We start from the raw sequence: 22,393 nt of genomic DNA on the forward strand, positions 1-22,393 counted from the left end.
TGAAAATGAATAAGATTTCTATTCCGATTTTGTACATTATTGTCAGTTCGCGGAATTTTTTCTCTTAACCCGCAAGCCCCCTCCCCCCTCCCCCCCTCTTGAAATTCCGAAGTAGTTTCAAGAAACAGCGTGGCTCTGTGGTAGAACACCTGCTTGTCACGCAGACGGCGTGGGTTCAGTTCTGAGTGGAACGCGAAGATCTTTATTATTCATTTTATTTGCATCTTTATTCATTTTTAGGACACGGTCAAGATGATTTTTCGATCACAACCATCGATGCCATCATATACGCTGACGCTGACACCGATACCGACACCGCAATTTCTGCGAAACGAAGTCTTTAACGCTATCGCGTTAATAGTGCGGTATACAGGTATGATTGGTTATTACGGTTGAGCTTGTTTCATCTACATGTGTACTATTCCTTGCAAAATCGTCATTTTTTGCATATCGAATCTATAACACTACATGAAACATCGATGACAATCTGGTTAGAAGGCTCTTTGTTTTAATAAAGGCTGGAGAGTAGTAGTTCTTTACGCAGCTTACATGCTGTCGCTATGCGCACCCAGAAGGTTTAAAGCGGTGAAAATGACTACTAGACAGCCAAGGTGCGCTTGAATAGATTGTTTTCGTCATGAAGAAAGCAACACACAATGTCCGAACAGGGTGATCAAATAGGCATTTATTAAACGTCGAAACATGAACAGGCTTGCGAATGGTCTATATTTCAAAAATAGGTAGCCGTCTTCGCCATGCATTTCTCGATCTCTTTTTTCTCGCAGGTGTAAGCGTTGCAAGTGCAAGTGAATTCAAACTCTTTTTTACAGGTCTCGCCGCGATATTTTGTCAATTCCCAGGAGAGTTTGCAAGAACACTGGTCGCATTTTCTCGAGCTTGTTCCACCTGTTACCAAGTCTGGTCGAGTAATAGTTGCATCAACCACTAGAAAAGACGAAATGAAATTTTTAGGAAGGCTTCGGAAATTTTGATGATGGAGCTGCACAGTAACATTCGATGAGTTTACAGTAATATTCTTGTAAATTGATAACGTTCTTACGTATAAATTCCTTGTTGCGAGTGTGTATTCGCGTAGCGACTCGTATTTCCGCGCCAGGGCGAACAAATCAGGGCATTGATTGTCAATATATTCAAGGAATAACAAGCTTGGTTGAAGTAAGAGGAGGTACCTGTGAAGCAGACTATTCTGTGTAGGAAACTAACAAACGGAGGAATAACAGACTCGCATATATAATGGGTGTTATTTGGCCTTTTTTCAGATTTGGTACATTTGAGTTAAAAACCACAAATAAGACCCCGTATGCTATCCCTGCATTCATTATCTGCGGGCTCCTTATGATGTTGTCTAACAAAAAAAAAAACAAAACAAAACTTGCACTAGTGGCGCAAGGCTGGAAACACCAGCGGAGCTAGCGTTCGACCTAGCAAAGTTTTGCTAGTATTGCCGAGCATTTGCTGGTAGGCTAAGTTTTTGCTTGTAATACAAAGTATGCCTAGACTTGGCAAGACTTGATTAGATGTCACTTGGCTACCTGTTACCTGATGTTGTGATTTTAGCCGCGTGAACAGCTGTTACGTGGTTTTGGTGGGAACATGCCACGTGGCTAGCTGTTATGTGGGTTATGGTGGGGACATGTCACGTGACTAGCTATTACGCGATGTAGTGTTATTTTAGTGGCGTGCCAAAATGTCACGTGTATTTTCGCCACGTGGTCAGATACTTTATGTTACGTGATTTTTATTCACGCGAGTAGTTAGATGATACATGATTCTAGTCACGTGGCTAGTTGCGTCATGTTACGTGATTTTAGTCGCGTGAGTGTTACGTGGTTTTTCGTGACGCTACAGGATGTTACGTGATGTTACGTGATTTTAGTCACGTGATTAGATGTTACGTAGTTTTTTCAGGTGACTAGTCATTACGATATACATGTTTCGCTCTTGTGGTGCCAAGCCTGAGGAGAGCTGGGCGGCCTTCTTTGTATCTCTTGCTTTTTCTATTTCTTTCTTTCTTTTTTCTTCCAATCTCTCTGTTTATGTCTTTCTGTCTCTGTTTATTTCTATTTCTACTTTTTCTTTCTCTTTCTATGTACTTCTTTGTATTTTTCTTTCTCTTTCTATCTTTCTCCTTCTTGCCCTTCTTTCTTTCTGTCTGTTTATATCTGCCTCTATCTTACCTTTTATTTCTGTCTTTCTTCGCTTTCTTTCTCTCTATTTTTCTCTTTTTCTTCCTGTCTATGCTATGCTTTACTCTCTCCCCTCCTCCTTTCTCTCATCTTCCCCCTCACATATCTCCTCGTCACCCTCACTTTCCTTTCCTGCCGCCTTGCTATACTGTACTATGGAAGTCTATGCTATGCTCTGCTAGTGTGCCTGCATAGCTGAGTGGCTAGGATGCTCGCCTTCGGGTCGTGGGTGTGCGGGTTCAAAAAAACTTTTTTCCGCCATAATTTTTCTTTATATCTTTCCTTTTGTATATCTGTTTCCTTCTTTCTTCCTTTTTTTCTTTCTTTCTCTCAGTACTCGTTCGCTCCTCTCACCCATCAGGGTTATTACAGGCCTCGCCGAGAAATCGGTGCACGTGTTTTGGGAGCGAAGCAAGAGATGAAGAAGAGGACCAATAGGCGCACGTTTTGTAGGAGCGAAGCGGAAGTTGAGAAGGACGAATCGAGCATCTATCGACAAGTCATTCTTAAACTTTCGTTTGTTCTTTCGGCAATTAATTTACTCCTCATTCTTTAGTCTAAAAAACATGGTTGATCCCTCCGTAATAGGAATCGAAATAACACGAAAGTGAAGCATGCCCCTACAGAAGTAACTGAATGTTTACTGTACAATAGTATAAGGAAGTTTGCACAATGTATACAGATGTCTGACAGCTAATGGCGCCGTTTAACGTGTATGCACCCACTTTGATGATTGGTGGTACATCTCCATCCCGACGACTGACGTCCATGTTAAATGATTTAACAAGCCCTTGTGGTAGCTGTAGTAGTTAATGGTGAAAGCGTAACCACAGAACGACGTGTGATACCCAGAGGAGCGTCGCATATTATACGCAGAACTTGGTAGCGATCCCGCGGCATGTTAAAATGCGATTGAACACCACGGCCGGACTAGAGGGAAACGCAATGCGCGTCGTGCCGCCCCGGTATCCCGGCCGCGATTTTTCTCGGGGCGAGCGCGTGAGCGGGCAACCCGGTGTTACAGCCAGGTCAGGCGGGCGCGCGTCCCAGAGCAATTTTTGGTTTGGATTAGCGTGATGCTATCAGCGAGGCCGACGCTCTTACGACGCTTGCGCTAAGGTCGCCACCTCGCGGTGTGTGAAGGCATTGACAAAATTGAACTTCAACTGAAAACGCGCAGAATGGGACGGACGTGTAACGCGTTGCAGGTGCTAATCGCGGAGGCCACAGTAATGACGAATTACTTTACCTTACCGCTCCCAGAGGGCAACATTACCCCGCCACCCGAGAAAGCGGTAAATATAAAAGGCGCGTTTGTAAAGCCTTTGTAAAGGGCAGTGGATAGCGTGCTAGGCATCTGTTGGTGCGGACCGAGCGGTCGTGGGTTCGATGCCCGTTGAGGGAACCTTCTTTTCTTTGCCATCTGATCGAGTAAATTTTTTTGACGCCATTTCCGTGACGGAAATACGTGACTGAAGCCTTGGTGGACCCCGGCATAAAACGCTTTCGTGTTAAAAAAAAGATAACCACCGGTTTCATGGCCGATCCCTCGTAGCGGGTAAGAGCCAACAGAAGGAACAAGCAAGCAAGCAAGCAAGCAAGCAAGCAAGCAAGCAAGCAAGCAAGCAAGCAAACCGCTTCCTGGTGATGATAATTACTGTTCGCACTACCCGGCACAACGAAAAACTCAAACAGCTCCGCTCTTAAAAACACTCTTATTAGTTACCTCTTCTTGTGTTTATGAATAATGTTAGTGTTAAAGAGGAAGTCCTCTAGAAAAAAAGACTGAAACGACCCACGCTTTAATCACAAATGCCAATTTAGTGTGCCTGAAGCTCTGCCATGTGCGATTTCACCAAACATGAGTCTCTCTTTATTGAAGAAACAGAGGAGCCGCCACAGCTAAAGTTCCTAAAATTATTGTGTGTTTCAGGTAACTGTGGATTACAAGTAAATGAAATGGCCGATTGCTTAGCGCGAGCGTCACTGGATCCCAATTATTTCGGTACTTGCAGTAGTTGAATATTTAACAGCGATCAGATATAGAAAATGACCTATTTTTACAGATATAACGGAAACAATAACGAAATGGACAGACTATCAGCATTTAAAATTTCCACAGAAACTTGAGTGTAGTCAATCTAGGCGATCGGAAGTTATGATAACCAGATTTCGATGCCGTGTGCCCCCATTAAACTTACATATACACAGGGCTGGTCTGGCGATATCGCCTCTCTGTCATTTCTGTCAAGAAATAGAAACTGTTTCACATTAATTTTTTTGTCATGTCGCAGGTATTCTTGCTTAGAAAACATCTTCTACCTATTTCATTTTCGAAAATAGATTTAAGTTTATCTGCAGAAATAGTACTAAGCTTCGGTGCCTCCGTTTAGGGACATTGCCGCAGGGATGTATTCGATGCGGTGTGTAATTTTATTCAAGCTATAAAGCGCATCCCATTTTAATCTCGAGTATAATGAATATTGGTACAGTATTTAAAAATGTGTTGAAATGTAACAGTCTACATTGAAATCAATTCGAAATTGTTCGGGTCAGAGGAATACAGCCGTCTGGTCTGCTGAAAAGTGCACAATTTTTTATATGCGTTAGGTGTCGTTTTCTTCTTTTTTCCTCAATCTTTTTCTTTAATTTTGGTATTATTATTGCTAGTAGTAATACACATTCTTGAAATTATCAGATAGAAGTGACGATACGCAGTCTTGGCCAATCTTCCAGAGGGGGTAAGTGCCCTAGTTTTGAGGAAACAAACAAACAAACAAACAAACAAACAAACAAACAAACAAACAAACAAACAAACAGGCTCTGAATTACAAAAAAATTCGTCGAACACCTTCTCAAGTAGGCGATAATTTAACATTTTAATAATAATATCTTGGGTTTAACGTCCCAAACTTAACATTTTAATACACCGAAAGAGGTGGTAGCGAAAAAAAAATCTGCGTGATTACCTTCTCGCAAAAATCTCCCTGAGGAAGCTTATACTAATGAAAACGTTGCCTAAAAGAATAGGACATTGAGCGAGTGGGTAAATATTCATCATCAGAGGGGGTAAGGTGTGCAGGTGCAAGACACAGTCCGGACCTGCACGTCTTACCGTCTTCATGTCTGTTAAAGCATCCCTGAATACACCTCATGGTTTCGTTTAGCTTACAGAAAGAGGCTGCTATTAGAATAGGAAAACGGGAAACAGCTTTATGTTATTGAATTTCATTCTGTAGCCCGAGGGCAAGTATACATAATGGGGAAGTCGTAGGTTAAAAAGTATTTTCACTTATTTCTGCCTTCGTGGTGAAGCCAAACTTCAATAAACTCTCAAAAATAGGCTTTGGGCTTCTGGTATATGATAGGGTTGATCTTTGAAGAGGAAAGAAATAACTACAGCTGAGCAAATAGAGTAAACATTAGCGACGTTACGATGAGCTGTTTGGAATACTTCAATGCTCAATCACTAAGCGCCCTTACGCCTTCTCGTGATAATAATGGTGTCTTTTTCATTACCACATAGTAGTTTACTACTGCGGGTATTTCATTTTAAGTGTATTTCAAAAGCTCCCTTAAGGACCCTCTGAAATTTTGGTACCCATTTGTTTTTCCTTTAAAAATTTTAAGATGGTTCGTATTTACACAATTAGATTTAAATGTATTGGAGTGGCCTGCAGCTCTGCCTCCAAATGCGAGATTTTCCGTTTAAGCAAACACTGCCCATTCATGCCTCGGCTAGCGTCCTCGAGCGGCGTACCTCCTCGGCGTTCTCTTGACTGCAGGAGGTTAGGGACCGCGCGTTCTCTACGTCACGAGCGCGGCATAAAATTTGCTTTCATTGTTTTACTTTATTTTGCGTTTTCACCTAGACCTACGCACACAAGTCCACCTGCATTGTGTTAAAATATATCGTGTGATCGCTTTTGGTACAGTGGACTTCGCTCTGGTAGTGCACCCATCTCCTTAGATGGCAGTCGACGTTCGCGCTGTCGACTGCCATCTACGAAAACAACACTTCTCTCTTAGAAAGCGCGTATCTATATAACACCAGCCAAGCCTTGAACTTTCCAGGAAGGACGAAATCAGGCGAAGTCGGAGGCGTATGCCCTCTGAGTACGCCAATTTTTCCCGGTATCTCTCTGTGATGTGTGTCGCCTCTGCAGAATCTGCTGGCGTAGTGAGATTGCACAAGAAAATTTTTATCGTCCTAGATATAAGAAAATGACCTTTCAACCTCGCACTATATTTGGATGCTGTTCTGAATTCAGTAGCTCCAACTTTTCTTCAATACTACTTTCGTAAAATACTAATTAGATTATCTCAAATACTTTTTTGAAGCACATTTTACAAGTCTGTCTTGGCCTTTCGGTTAGGGCCAAAGTAATGCTGCGAGAACTTGGAGGACCCACAGATTTCTACTTTAAGAGTGAAAAGCAATAGACCCACGACTCACAGGCATATATTAAATGTCACGGAACATCCGCGCTATCACCAGCGCCATGAATTAAAGAACAGCGTACCCAACCACAGGCGGGCTGGCACTCTCTGCAGCAGTGAATCACCTACGCCGGTGGTCGTATCTGGAGCCCATGTTGAGTTCGGTTCTATCTCTGACCCTGACTTCTTTATTATTTGCATCCACTGCGATTTATGGGATGCGCCGATTTACGGGAAACGTCGATTTGTGGCGCTAGCTGCTAGAGACAAAAGGCTGTAGATGAAAGGCAGACCACTCGCGACCGCGAAAAAGGTTTGAAACGGAAGGCGGAAAATAGTCGGCAAATAAAAAAAGAACTTACAAAGAGTAGTAATGGTTCGAGTAAATGGTTTAATATGATAGATAACATAACGAGGATTAACTTGAGCGAAAGTAAACTTTAGTTCGCTTAGAGGACAGCTATCTAAACCAACATAAAACGGCCACTTAGAAGCCAAAAGCACGGAAAAGTGCTTGTAGGTTATAACGGTACTTCCTTGCGCCAGTTGGTATCTATTCATTGTTACGTAATTGCGCACTGCTTAGAAGACGATGACTGAACCACATGAACACAGCCTTCGTCTTCTAAGCGGTGCAAATAACGTAACTATGTTTATTGGTCTGCCGTAAGAGAACATGGAAAATTACTTTTGATGACCAGAACCTAGAGTGCCTATAGCTTCCCTGGAAATAGAGCTATGGAGCCGGGGTTTGAGGTGCACGTGCATGCACAACCCTAGGCAACAGTAGTGTAGAGTACATTTCGTTTCAGTTGAGGGTAAAGGAAGTAGGGACTTGACGCGCTGCACCGGCACTTAGCGTGCGCCGTCCTTCCGTTATTGTGGCGGTACACGCTGCCGCAGGTGTGCCTGCGTACACTCCGCGGCGTTTACGCCGCGCGTGCGTCAGGCGCGCGGTGTGCGCTCTCTCTGTGCTCTCGCGATGGCGCTTGCATAATGCCCTCCTCTCCTTCCTCCGCTGCTCTCCAGTCACTCGGCGTTCTCTTGTGCCGGCGCATTCGGATGCGTTAGCAATCACCTAGCAAGATCCCGTAGGAGTAAGACGCTTGCACGCTCTTGCGCTCGCTCCGTTCGCGTACAATCGAGATGGATGCTGCCCAGCAACTAGGTTCTAGCGGACATTGCGCGTTTGCACATTTCATAAGTTTACATAATGGGTCCTCAATGTTTACTTTTACTGCAGTGTACTAGGAGCGTTTTAGTACATTCTACGTGAAACTTAACATTCTACACAAAGTTGCCATCACATGAAGTTATCCCAGCAAGCGCCATTACGTCGCTAAAATGTATATAAGCACACCTCCAGTATTTTAGCTCACAGCCAACGGGCACCGTACAGTCGAATTGTCCAGTGTGACTGCAGCGCCAGAGCGCAAAGCCTAGCTGATAAAAAAAGAAATAATGAGACGGGGTCGGTTAAAATGGAACTCGATGTACGCGTCGCCCTTCCTGCATGAGTGGGCGCATTGTGGCCGGACTACACGTGGGACGCGTACGGGCGGCTATTTTCTGCGTGCCCCTAGCGGCCAATGTCAGCAATCTTGGGACAGGCCAGTGCCAGCAACGCAGCCCCCTCTGGTCAGTGGATGGTACCTATGCCGCCGAAGCTGACACCAACGCCGTCGCCGCACTCGCTGCTGGCTTTTTAAGAGCCTCGTGTTAAAACATCACAGAAGTCGTGACAAAATGCCGTAAAGCCGCATGTTTTCAGGAAGTGCCCTCTGGATACTTCTATCTGAAACAGGTTTTAACGAAGACTATCTGTTGATAAACAATATTCTAAAAGTGGTGTCCACAGATTTACAAATTTTTCAATTAAATTCCACACTTACCAGGCGCCATTGCTATGCTATATATGTCACCCATGCCTTGCCCGGCTGCTCCAGCTAAACAAAAAAGTGAAATTGATAAATTTCGTAAATCAATTAGTGATATAATTGTAATATGGAAACTGTGAGTAACTAAGCGCAATCCTCAATAAAGTGTTGATGTCTCCCAATTACTGATGTCGTCAAAGAACCGTTAGAAAATTCTGTAGAAGGACTTGCACAGTTACATACGATGAGTATCCATTAATATTAGTGTAAACTAGTAACGTTCTTACGTATCAAATACTTGAACCTGTGATTACCTGTTGTGTAGCTATGGTGTACAGCTCTCTGAAACACAGCTACATGAGTTGAGAAATTGAATGTCACAGCTGACGTAGAATCAACGGAGAGAAAATTAAAGCTTTGTGGGAACAACGTACACTGGTTGTCTTGAGAGAGCGCCACGTGCTGCGCAGTGGTGGTGCGCGTGGCCCGCCTGCACGCTTTAAAAGGGGCAGCCTGCGTGCTGCCCAGGAGAAGAAGTGCCTTGGCCGCGAAGGATAGACACTGCCACCTACGCTGGCTGATTGCTGTTGCCTGAGACCATGGTCCCCGCGTCCCTGGACCGACGTTTTCGTACAGGCCGTAGTTTTAAATGAACTATTGTTGTTGCTTGTGATTTCAAGCCTCCGTCCTCTTTGCTTTAACTATATCGACAGGACGCAGCAAGCCCACATACCCACATAATGGTAATTAAATACCCACATAATGGTAATTAGCGCAAACACTAGACAACAGACAAAGGAGAGGACGTAGACGCAGCGCATAAACTTGAATGAACATTGAAACATGAAAATGAGCCCGATGTACTAAAAATATCTCAACAACGTTGCTTGTTGGGCGAGTTGGAACAAGTCAGTCATAATGGTAATTAGCGCAAACACTAGCTAACAGACAAATGAGAGGACGTAGACGCAGCGCATAAACTTACCAGGCCAGTCGACAACGACAACACTGGCGTTTAAAGGGTACCTCATGGTTCGACGTAACGCCAGCCCATACATTAGAGTTCATACGTCAGTATTAATGAAACTACGTACACTTTATGGTGCAATCCTGGGCATATCATAATTAAGTAAAAACATTGAGCGCAAATAAACGATGCAGGGCCAAGAAAGGTACACACACATACACCGCGGGGTATCTTTCTTGGTCCTGCGTCGTTTATTGGTGCTCAAAGTTTTTACTTAATCATGAGATACCAACTAGCCCATTCAGCTTTATTGGAATATCATCAGTAACATTCGTGCATGCGCTCCTCTGGGGTCGAGAAATGCTTCAATACAGCTGGCTGAATCATAGGAATACAAATACAATGTTTATTTGACTGCTATAAAAGCGGAGCCAACACCGGAACCACCGACGTTAATCTGATAGAGGCCTGTACCGTAGGAGTACATATGTAGTGTTTATTGCTTTCTTGCAAAATTAGATAGCCAGCACCACAACCACAATCGACGTTGCACCGACATTACGCCTGCAAAGGCTGTTTTTCCAAACATGCTTATAGACCTGGCGTGGCCCTGTGGTAGAAAACCTGATTGCCACGCAGAATGCTTTGGTTCGATTCCAGCTGGGATTGTAATTTTTATTTTTTCCATTCGTCGGGTAAACGCTGCCGATGTCAGTTTTTCTTAACGCTCTCGCATTTAAATTACCAATGTTTGGTCTCGTCGTTCCAGAGTAGATATAAACTGTCAATCACCTGTAGCGCATACCCGTACACCGCGGCCCGTGGTGAACGGGTATGTGCCACACGTGTCTGAAAGAAAGGGTCTGGCGACGTACGAGACAGGATTTTCACGTTATACATGTTGTTGGAACTTCGCCTTCATCAGCCTAGCAGACGCCGTTAATCATCATCGTGATTGCTCTTCACGAGCTGCCGCTCGCTCGAGGGCACCAAGCCATCTTTTTTTTCTTCATGTTCCATTAAAGTGTTCGTTCGGACGTGCCGTCTGTTCTTCTAAACGACAGTCTGGTAGTCGGCGGACCTTGAGGTCCACCACATGGTGCCGAAACCCAGCGGGATCTTCCGAACGACGCCTCATCGATTCAAGGTGTCGCGTGGCGACCCCTGAGCCTTTGGCGAAGAGTTCCCGGCTGCCGACTGACCCACGGAACGGCTACTCCGACGACGCAAGTGCTTGCGCTTGCAACTGGATGGCATCGTCCAAGAAGCGGAAGGCCTCCTACGAGAACCAGAGCTGTCATCATCACAGGTCAGCGTTTCAATTGACCGAATCAACGCGATCTACGCACAGATAACGAAGATCGATGAAAGCCTAATAGACGAGACGCCTGATGAGCTGATCGAGGCAGAGATCACAGACGCGAGCAAATATGGCGACAAGATTGTCACATTGACGGCAAAGCTTCGCTTTGCGATTCTGAACAACCAGTCGTCTCAAGCCTCGCGCCCGACGACGAGCCAAGCCTTGACGACGACGAGCCAAGCTTCCGTCAGTTTCAGGTCGAGACTGCCGCAACTAGAACTGCAGAAATTCGACGGCAACGGACAAAAATGGCATCGATTTTGGATGCAGTTCTCGACGGCAGTGCACAACAACGACGGCCTTAGCGCTGCCGAGAAATTCAACTATTTGAGTACGCTTGTCACTGGAACTGCCGCTGCAGCCATTTCCGGACTCCAGGCAACGGGGGAGTGCTATGAAGACGCGATAGATATCCTCAAGAAACGCTTCGGGGACGAGAGGATTATCGTTCAGGAACATCTTCGAAGCCTCTTAGATCTCAGGCCAGTCTTGTCGTCTTCTAGCACCACCGAACTTCGAGACCTCTACGACGAAGTGCAAGTACATGTCAGGAGTCTCAAAGCGCTTGGAACAAGCCCCAATACATACTGCTCCATGCTACGGGAGATTCTCTTGCGAGTCATACCATCCGACTTGGTGCTCAAGTATCATGAACTTCACAAGCCGACGACAACTGCGGTATCAACGATGCAAGCGCAAAGGGACCCACAGGACAGGACGACAGAAATCGAGAAAGAGCTGCAAGATCTTCTGGAGTACCTCCAACATCAGCTTCATTGCAGAGAAACTCTGGCGGCGTGTGCGTCCCCAAGACCTGAAATCCCTCAACCAACTGGAGAGATGCCGCGACGAGTAAGGCATCGTACTATGTCGTCAGCAGCGTCTCTGCAAAGTGTGCTGGGGAAGCCTGATCCATGTCTATTTTGTAAGTCGACGAAGCGTCGTGCCGAAGTCTGCGACGACGAAACGAATTTGGCGGTCAAGAAGCAGATTCTCGCCAAGGCCGGGCGATGCTTTCGTTGTCTCAAGCAAGGTCACATGGCAAGAGACTGCAGGGGACGACAAAAATGCGACAGATGCTCTCGACGACATGCAACATCCATGTGTGACCCGGACTTCCGGAAGAAGGCAAACGAGGCTTCTGCGACAGCAGTCAATCTCCTCTCGGAACAAGCGAGCCCTGTTATATTATTACAGTCCTTGACAGCCAAGATAGCAGGCACGATGTCTTCAAGGTACTACAGGGTACTCTTCGATGGATGGAGTCAGCGGAGCTTCATCACCATCGAAGCATCTCGCCAACTTGGCTGCCAGCTGTTGCAAGAAGAAACGGTGACAGTTGGAGTTTTCGGAGGTCACAAGACGCAGAAAACAATGAGAAGAGTCCGTGTCAGCATTTTCGAAGAAGCCAAGAAGGAACCGATTATAATCGATGCTTTAGAAGTAGAGGACATCTGTAGCGAGCACATTCCAATTCCAAGCGAAGAAGTCACAAGGAAGATGGAACAAACTGGATTGGACACGCGAGCCCTTCGTCTAAAAGGAGAAAACGAAAACTCCATTTCCTTGCTCGTTGGGTCCGACTACTACTGGCGTTTTGTGACCGGTGATGTGAGAAGTGTGTGCAACAGATGGAAAGATCTAAAGGCTGTGCACACTAAACTAGGATGGACTGTGCAAGGTCCACTACCTATCTCAGGAAAAATGATTCACTGCTCAACCGCCGTAGTACTTCGAACCTGCATTGAAAAAGACACGGTTTCGGATGCCCTCACGCAATTTTGGAATCTGGAAAGTATCGGCGTCAAAGATGAAGAAACATCTCAGACAGCGAACAGACACTACAAGAATTCGAACGAAATATAACTACAAAGGACGGTCGTTATCAAGTTCGACTTCCGTGGAAGAAAACTGTAGAACTTGAAGACAATTTCTCTGTGGCCACTAAACGCCTTGGAAATTTGATGCGCAAGCTCATGAAGGACCACAGCCTTCTGGAAAAATATGACAAGACCATACGTGTATATCTGGAAGAAGGTTTAGCAGAACGAGTTTCCAGTTCAAGTTACACACGTGATCACCGACCGTACTACATGCCGCATCGAGCCGTGATCAAGGAAGACCGGATTACAACAAAGATTCGCATCGTTTTTGACGCGTCCTCCCATGAACGCGGAGCGAAATCACTGAACGACAACTTGGAATCCGGTCCGAACCTAAACCCCGACGTAGCCACACTCCTCTTGCGTTTCCGGAGATACAAGGTGGCTATGACAGCAGATGTGGAAAAGGCGTTCCTTCAGATTGGTCTACATGAAGAGGACAGAGATTCCCTCCGATTCCTCTGGTTCGCCAATTCTCCCGAGGCAAATCAACCATTACCAGAAGAAGAAATCTGGAGAATGACCAGAGTGCCGTTTGGAGCAACTTCAAGCCCTTTTCTTCTGATGGCCACCCTGCAACACCATTTCCGGTGCGCCGAAACCCGCTACAAATCGACGGCTCTCCTGCTTCAGAAATCCATGTACATGGATGGCCTTCTGATAGGAGCCGACACAACACAAGATGCTTTTAGGATGCATGAAGAAATAGTGAAAATATTCAAGGATGCATCTATGAACATCAGGAAGTGGAAAAGCAATGACCCTGCAGTGACTGCCTGTTTTCAAGATTCCATCGTAACACAAGACCAACCCCTTTGTACGCCGCCAGGAATGCTGAAAGTTCTTGGGATGTCTTGGAACACGGAGAATGACAGCTTCTGTTTCCATCCTATGAGCATCTTGCACTTTATTTCGCAGCATGAAGTGACCAAGCGTTTTGCTCTACAAGCTCTGGCAAGGTTTTATGACCCGTTAGGTCTCATGTCTCCCTTTCTTGTGAGAGCGAAGATATTTCTGCAAGACCTTTGGAAAGCTAATCTAGAGTGGGATGAACCGTTACCATCCCATTTGGCGGGCGCATGGTTAAAATGGAGTCAAGAAGTAACGCATCTCCAAGACATCCACGTTCCTAGGTTTCTGGGAGCCGGAATGCGAAGGCCGATTTTTGAGACGTACCTACACATTTTTGCCGACGCTAGCGAATCGGCATACGGAGCAGTAGCGTACGCTTCCATGTTTGATTCGAAGGGCGAAGCTTGTAGTGCAATCCTGTTTGCGAAGACGAGGGTTGCGCCAATCAAAACAATAACCCTGGCTCGACTTGAGTTGATGTCTGCTCTGCTGGCAGCACGCATTTACCGTTACCTTTCAAGCAACTCTGACCTACATTTCAAGAAGGTAACAATTTGGTCCGACTCACAAATTACGCTCTGCTGGATTCGGAAGGAACCAACGACATGGAAGACATTCGTCAGAAATCGGGTGGCTGAAATCCAAAAACTTACAGATCTCTCGTTTTGGCGTTTCTGCCCAGGCAAGGAAAATCCCGCAGACTTATTGACAAGAGGTATATCAGCTGAGAAACTACATCAGACAGAACTGTGGTGGCATGGACCAAAATGGATGACCGATCCCTCAAGATGGCCAGAAGACTCTTGTCAAGACATGCGAGGAGAAGTACCAGAATGTGCTTCCACAACTATGACTCATGCTGTCAGCGCGAAACCTCCATTAGAACGACTAATTGACACGGAGCGGTTCAGCTCCCGCGTCAAACTTCTGCGAGTCACAGCGTGGGTGTTGAGATACACGAAGAAGCTTAAAAGAGTGCCCATATCATCACAGGAGCTTCTGACAGAAGAACTACAAGAAGCTGAATTGTATCTGATACGGGCCGAGCAAAAGATACACTTTGGCGATGAAATGACGCACCTTTCGGAAAACAAGCCTGTTAAATCGCTAAGCCAAGTTAGACATCTACGGCTTCTATTGGACAATGGTGGACTGATTCGTGTACAAGGTCGTGCTCTCAGCCAGAGCGAGAACTACGGAGCTCAGAATCTGATCCTTTTACCAAGAGACAGTTATTTCACAACGCTGACTATCCGAGAAGCCCATACGAAGGTTCTTCATTGTGGCGTGCGAGATACGCTTATACAGATTCGTGAACGATTTTGGGTTCCACAGGCCAGACAACTAGTCAAGAAAGTCATACGCCAATGCCTGGTGTGTCAGCGAATGCAAGCAAAGCCAGTTCAGCAAGAAACACCTTCTTTACCAAGTGACAGATGTACGAAGGCCGAACCTTTTCTCGTAACAGGAATTGACTTTGCTGGACCAATATACGTCAGAGGAAGTGAACATCAGAGTGCTTATATTGCACTATTCACTTGTGCTGTCACGCGGGCGATCCACTTAGAGTTGGTCGAAGACATGACTACGGAAAACTTTCTCTGTGCCTTCAGAAGATTTATTTCGAGAAGAGGAATTTGTAGAACCATATACAGCGACAATGCCCGAACCTTTATGAAAACATCAAAGGTGCTTCAGAAATTGTGGATGGCTGTTCGACACCCGGATGTAATCTCGTTTTTCGCGGCATCAGAAATTCATTGGAAGTTCCTGTGCCCAAGTGCTCCCTGGTGGGGAGGCTTCTACGAGAGATTAGTACGCTCTGTGAAGAACTGCTTGAGAAAAATGCTTGGACGGAGACTTGTAGGTTTCACAGAGCTCAGCACGCTTTTAACAGAAGTAGAGGCAGTGCTGAATTCCCGTCCTTTGACATTTGTTTACAATGCTGTTGATGTGCCCTACCCACTTTGCCCAGCAAGTTTTCTAGTGGGGCGAAGAATTACATCTCTGCCCCCTTATGAAATACCGAAAGATGCTAAAAGCGAAGACCAGCTGAACAGCCTCTTTCAGAAGCGAGAAGAAAGCTTACAAACCTTTTGGAAACGTTGGCAGAAGGAATATTTGGTCGAACTAAGAAACTTCGCCGTCAACAAAGCCAAACGCACTGACTTGCTGAAGGAAGGAAACTTAGTTCTTATCGGCGACAAACAACGCCCTCGGCAAGTTTGGGTGATGGCAAGGATAAGACGACTACATAACGGACGCGATGGAAAAGTTCGCTCCTGTTCTCTCCAGTTGCCGGGCGGAGCAGAAATCAACCGCCCTGTTCAAATGCTCTACCCACTGGAAGTCGAGTGACGCCAACTGTTGGGCGCGGGAAGATGTTGGAACTTCGTCTTCATCAGCCTAGCAGACGCCGTTAATCATCATCGTGATTGCTCTTCACGAGCTGCCGCTCGCTCGAGGGCACCAAGCCATCTTTTTTTTCTTCATGTTCCATTAAAGTGTTCGTTCGGACGTGCCGTCTGTTCTTCTAAACGACAGTCTGGTAGTCGGCGGACCTTGAGGTCCACCACACATGTCATGGCCACACAGTCATATTCGTTAAATCGTCTTACACTCCCATGCCAATTTTGGTCTTCACCAAGTTAAGGAGGCGATCATGAGAGCACCCAGACGTAGGCGGCTACATAGATAATAGATCTATAGAAACGCTCAAAGTGCTAAAGGTTCGCTAAGAAATGCTTCGTATTTAAAATGGTACACAAAAAGAGGACATATCAGTCTGTCAAGCAGTGCCTGTGGCACGTGTCAGGAGTTATGCATGCGGTAACGTGGTTGCCTTCACAAAGTTGATTGCTTTTGAGAGAGGACGATCGAGGGAGTGTCAACGCACCCTCCGCTGATGTGCATATGGATCGCTTCGGCCGGACGAGCAGTCTTTCTAGAGCCTGTTGTAGACTGTCTTGGGGCAACTAATGCAACTACACATGAAAAGTGCCGACTACGTCATACCTAATCGTAATGTTTATGAAGTAGGGAAGCACCTACTACGGCATTATTCGTAATTCTGCGGTCTAGCGGGGTATCCGCTACACTTCTGTGAAGCGTTATGGGCACTTTGTCGTGTGACTGGTGACGATGAAGAATTATGACTGAACTCTTCGTAATCGGTTGGAAGCATTGAACGACCCACTCGTTGCGCAATTCGCATTGTGGTACGCCTGGTTTTAGATGCGAAACAGCTTATGAGCGAGGCCTGTCCCCCCGGCATGACCATTGTCCCGCGTGCCACTAGATATATCGAAGAAAGAAGAGAACGAAGTTTTCGCACGAGCAGAGAGCTCGCGCATGGTGTGCAGAAAGGAATGTTTGCCTGACATATGGACGTGCGATAGAGCGCTCGCTCCTCTTCGGCGCGTGCTCGAGTATAAATCATGCAAGGTACCCTTAGATGCGAAGCAGCTTATGAACGAGGCCTGTCTCCCCGGCGTCGCGCCGACGTAGGCAGTGCCACAGCCGATCCGAAGCGGTGGGCTCGCGAAGCCGAAGCGAAACGGGCGCCTTGACATCGCATTCTCAAACTTCAAGCTGCAACCATTGCAACAAGAGCCATTAACTTTATACTCTACGAACCACAAGGCCGTTATACTCAAGGGAAAACGTTCCCCTGAGCTTAAAGCCATATATGACGAGTAACAACAGCAGGGGAATCTCGAATAGAAGGACCATGAACAGTGATGAAGAAAATAAAACATTTACAGAAATCTGAGTCGGACTCATGCTTGCTTCGCATGCTACTCAGGGTTCCCTTACGGAGAGATGGCGGGATTTTTTTTATTTTACTCTTCCACCGCGCTATATCACGTACGTTAACACGATTCTTTGCCGGTCAATGACGCCTGTATAGGGTGTTTTTGCGAAGGGGCTTCAAGCACAGGCGTGGCTCTGTGGTAGAATAATCGATTGCCGCCCAGAGGGCCCATGCGGCACTAGATTAGGACCCTAGAGGGTTGAAATCTCATCCGATCCTAGAATTTTTTTTCTGATTCTATTTTTTTCTTAATGCACGCGGTAGCGGTTACGGACACCAGCGACGGCGACAGCGGCGGACAACTACGGCGCCAAAATTGGCTGTTGTGATCTGATAACAGCTTTCGCTGTCAAAATTTCTAGGATCGAAGCAACGTGTCTTTCATTACTCAGGCTATAGCAAGAAACAAACTGTACGTTTTGTGCATAAAATAGAAACAAAAATTTACTGCCGCATTTTGAGAAATAGTTCCAAATATATTTTTACACTTTATGATTCAAAATTTCCGTAAACGTTACGCGTGTCGTCGTCCACGATATCTTGAGCTAATACATTACTGGCGTCATTTCATTTTTTTTCAAAGGTGCACGTCGACATTGCAGCTGCCTATTTAATGATTCTAAATTGACCATTCACAAATATTTGCAGTTTTTATTTATTGTCCAGACGACCGACACAATAAAGCAACATTCGTAAAAATTTTGAGTTACTTTCCGAAAAAAAAAATGCAGTTAAGTTTTTTTATAGATGCACTGCTTCTAAGCGTGGTTAATGGAATAGTAACGCAGTGAAATTGTCAAATTACCTTAACACATATTTACTCTTGGGACGTTTATATATAGGTGGCGCTGAACCATCGTCAGCTAAACTTTGCCATTAGATATAAACACTCATCCAAGGCAGTTAGTACTCGGCATTCGGCCATGTTCTACAAAGAAGATCTCGGAGATAATAAATTAGGTAATGCTTTTCAGAACACCTATTGAAACGCAGAAACGCCCAACTAAAAATACCCCCGTGTTTTCCTATTACTGTTTCCAAAAAGACTGCTATAAAAAGCGGTAGGCTGGCCAAGCATGCTCACCCACAACTGAACAAACGATGATGAAAGCTAACGCTTGCGGCTTCATGACTCTTCGCCTAGAAGAAGCGCCGTTCTTTGCAGCAGCCAGCTTTACAGCAGGTGTAATAACAGCAGGAGGCCTCAGCAGCAGCTGTTCTGCAGTACGGAATGCGGTTCGCGCAATAATGATGACGTGTAATCGCATACCCTCTAAGCGATACCTTCGGCAGAGGAAGGGGAACGCTTCGGTCTAGAGAACTACCCACTGCCGATCCTAAATCTCCGAACTCGGTAGAGCGAGAAAACCGCTGATTTTTTTGGACACATTCCTGCAGAGTTCTATTATCTGCGCTGCATGATATGGGCAGAGAATTTTACGGCTCTGACGAAGATATATTAGATAACTCAGTCGAAGATTAAGAGTATCGGATGTCTCGGCTTTTTATCAGTAATACATCGAGGTGTCGTCTCGTTCGTTCGGCTCACCTATTCTAGATTCAGTAGTGTAGCTGGACCGAGAAATTTGCCCCTTGAAAATGGTCGAGGACTTGTGTGCAAATGATTTGCTTACGTGTTCAGAACCAGAACACTGGTGAGATCTATGAGAATTCGAGACTAATATATTGCGACGCATAAACAAAGCTACAAAAGCGGAGAACCAGAGGCGCCGATATTGATCTACGTAACGACATTGAAAAAAAAATAGATTAGTTAAGCGTGGTACGACAATACACTAGACCTGACTTGGGAGCCTGCTAAGGCACACGAATCATTTTTGTGGACAAGCAGTATCGGAATGAGTCAAGAGGACATGGAATACGCTTACTTGCGCAGGCGTTAGCTTTGTTGTGTGCATCGTTTAGTCTGATTTGTGAAGCCGTTCTTGAATCAAGTGAAAGTGTCCACTGAATTTTGTTCTGCGCACGTACGTGTGTCACAGAGACTAAGATATTCAAACGTGCTTGTAGCTGCAGCCGTTGTAGCTGCTGTAGCTAAGTTGGTATAAGAACATCTGGCGCGTTATACGAAGGTCGCAGGTTCGGTCGCTGCCAGCGGCAAGTTGTCTTTTCGTCCACTTTACTTTGTTCACATCTGTATCACAATTATTACACTGCACTTAAACCAGTACAACTAACGTCTCCTATGCTTTCCTTTGCTTCATTATCTGCTGGTTTTCATTCAGGTTGTGTCAAACAAAGAACAGATTTCTCGAAAATTCTCCACCTTCATTATACCTTGTTGGTGACTTGAGTTGCGTTTGTTCTTTGATATCACTACCTGCGCCGTTATACTTTCGAACATATCTAGGCCGGGTGGGAAGAATGATGGCGGTATAACGAGCTCTTCATGGCGCAAGTTTTCTTTGTAGTTCAGCACTATTAGAACGAATGTTGTAAGTGATGCCCCTGCTATTGGTACCGCTGGGATTGAGGGCACAATTCATTTGTTGTATAGTTCACGATGCCCATTGGCCTGGTCAAACGGGACATAAAGACTTCCAAACTCTTCCCAATTTTCTAAGGATACACTTCCAATCCGCCGGCAAAAGAAAGTGCTTGGAGGCGCCCGGCGAAGTGGTTATATTGTGGAATGGTTAAGCCCACACACCGACCGTCTCATTCCCTACGCCGCAACTACCTTGCTCCAGACCGGCTTCGAGGAACCAGCACTCCAGATAGTTATACTCCTGTTTTCTGCTGGGAGCAAAAAAGGCCCATCATCCCTCCATGCCCCAGATTGGCTTCCACGTAAAACGGATCCAGAAGAAAAACTAGCCTCGCCTGTGTGTTAGTGTTGAGCGTCGAGGAAAGGAGCGTCTGCTGCGATGAAAGGAACGCTTGTGCGAGTAACATTAGAGATTTAAAGCTCTTCTTCATGCCTGCTGCAAGTGCAGTTGCGAAGTGCCCACTATGCCATAATTCGTCTATTTGCGAATCAGCGCAGTAACCATTGGGCGTCCGTAAGGCAACACGCGAACCTACGCAGCCGCTCACTTTGTAGACGCTTTTGCTGCTGATGATGATGAATAAATATGTCTGAGCGTCTCGTAGTGGGTGGGCCTTTAAACCTCTCACTCTTTGTGCGATTTACAAGTGTTGACGCCTGGTGCGATTCTACGCTTCTGCCACGCAACAATGTATACGTTAAGGACACTCCTCTAATTACATTACATTCTTCACGATTTTCTTCCAGAAGCAATTCCGAGCAGTAGCTTGGGTCTGTTGTAGAGCACCTGCTTGCGTTCGCTTTTACGTTCGCTTACGGTGTTGAAAGAAAATTACATAACTCCGCTGACATTACTGTTTCGCGTCGCGTGCAGGTGTACGGTGAACTACGAAACAGTGCATTTTCAGCTTGTGCAAATCGGGAATGTTCTTCTGTGGAGAAAACTGCATGGTATGAACGAAAACCTCCGGCGTACTTGAGAATGTATTGGCTTTTTCACGATGTAGCAGAAACGTTTGAGCGAAAAAACTCAGAGAGCGTTCACTGTGGAAAAGTTGAGGCCCGTGTACTTAGATTTAAGTGCACGTTAAAGAACCCCAGGTGGTCGAAATTTTCGGAGCCCTCCACAACGGCGTCTCTCATAATCATATCGTGGTTATGGGACGTTAAACCCCATATATTATTATTATATTATCGCTATGTGGAAATGGACGACTATTAAAGCTGCTTGTTTTGCTAAATTATATTTAAAAAAATTACACCATCTCCCACTGAAGGGAACCCTGAGGGGATGCGAAGCAGCATTGGGGGTGCACACCAAGTTTCCGTTACGTTCACTCTGCGTTGTGTTTGTGCGTTGCTTTCCGCTAGCGCTGAGTGAACCAGTTGCGCCGGCGTTGACGTTACAACTCATCTGAACGGGAGCGAAGCGAGAATGACATAAGCCGACCGAGCGCACGCGCTTACACACCTGAAATGGGGGAGGGAGAGGAGAGAGTGGGTTACATGCTGTAGTTGGCAGCGGCGCGGCTGCATCACGTGGGAGGAGAGGCTGCGCCGCGGCTGCAGCGTGGGTGAAGAGAGAAGGCGACCGAGCACCTGAGTAAAGGCGGAGAGTGGGAGAGAGAGCAGGCGCAGGCGCAGTGGAGCGCGGACGCCACCACCCCCGCGGATCCAGCCCCGAGCAAAAGCTGCTTCACATCTACAATTGCTCTCTTGACATAGCTATTTCTCTAGCAACGTCGTCACTTACCCCTTGATACCACACTGGCCATGGCCGTGGGTAAGTGATGTATGCAGTAAACGGAAGCTTTGGTGAGAGCTGCCTTTTCTCGGCGACAGTTATTTTTGCGAGGTGCTCCGCTACGGAGGAGCACACGTAGCAGCTGGTGGTGGCGAAGCGGGGCCCGCACACCGGTACTTGTTCGGGGCACTCCCATGACAAACACTGCCGGATCGTCGCCGCCACGCAGTCATGCTGCAGTTGTTCATGCAAACCGGAGGTGGTGGAAAGGTATCCGACGAACTAAAGAAGTCTACACAAGCCGCGCGGGTACCAAAACAGATTCCCGGTCAACTCCCTTTTAAATATTTACGGGGCTCTCGGAAAGTGCTCGTCTGGGTTCGGATTCGCGATACTGATGATCCTGAAGGCCTCTACGTTTGTGCTTACCGTCACTGATTCGTTCTTTCTCAGTCATTTTAGCACGGTTTCGTCGATTGGCAGTCTAGACGGGTTCATTCTTTACCGGTAAAGAGACCGTCGCTCGAAGTCGACAGGAAAGGGTTAACGCATCCACTGTTGCCTGCACGTGAGTGACACAACTCCCTCTGTCAACAAAAGGGTGTGCAGCTCATTTTCGCAGCGCAGGTTTCGCACAGCATTCAAGAAATGGCGTGACCACGAAACGCGGATAGTTTGCGTTTGCAAACATCTCGGACCCAATTTTTTTAACACGAAAGTGTTTTATGCCGGGGTCC

At 46.1% G+C, this 22,393-nt stretch overlaps 1 long non-coding RNA gene across 1 annotated transcript; it reads right to left on the reverse strand.

Annotated features, from left to right (window-relative positions):
• Positions 1-663: 663 nt before the first annotated feature.
• LOC125757506 (uncharacterized) lies at positions 664-18,564 on the reverse strand. The gene is made up of 3 exons (XR_007415278.1): positions 18,488-18,564; positions 8,540-8,593; positions 664-945 (listed from the first exon to the last, which is right to left on the reverse strand). It is a non-coding gene; the product is annotated as an uncharacterized LOC125757506 (long non-coding RNA).
• Between the last annotated feature and the right edge of the window lie 3,829 nt (positions 18,565-22,393).

The sequence above is a fragment of the Rhipicephalus sanguineus genome, chromosome 2 (genome assembly GCF_013339695.2).
Source record: "Rhipicephalus sanguineus isolate Rsan-2018 chromosome 2, BIME_Rsan_1.4, whole genome shotgun sequence".
Classification (NCBI taxonomy): Eukaryota; Metazoa; Arthropoda; class Arachnida; order Ixodida; family Ixodidae; genus Rhipicephalus; species Rhipicephalus sanguineus.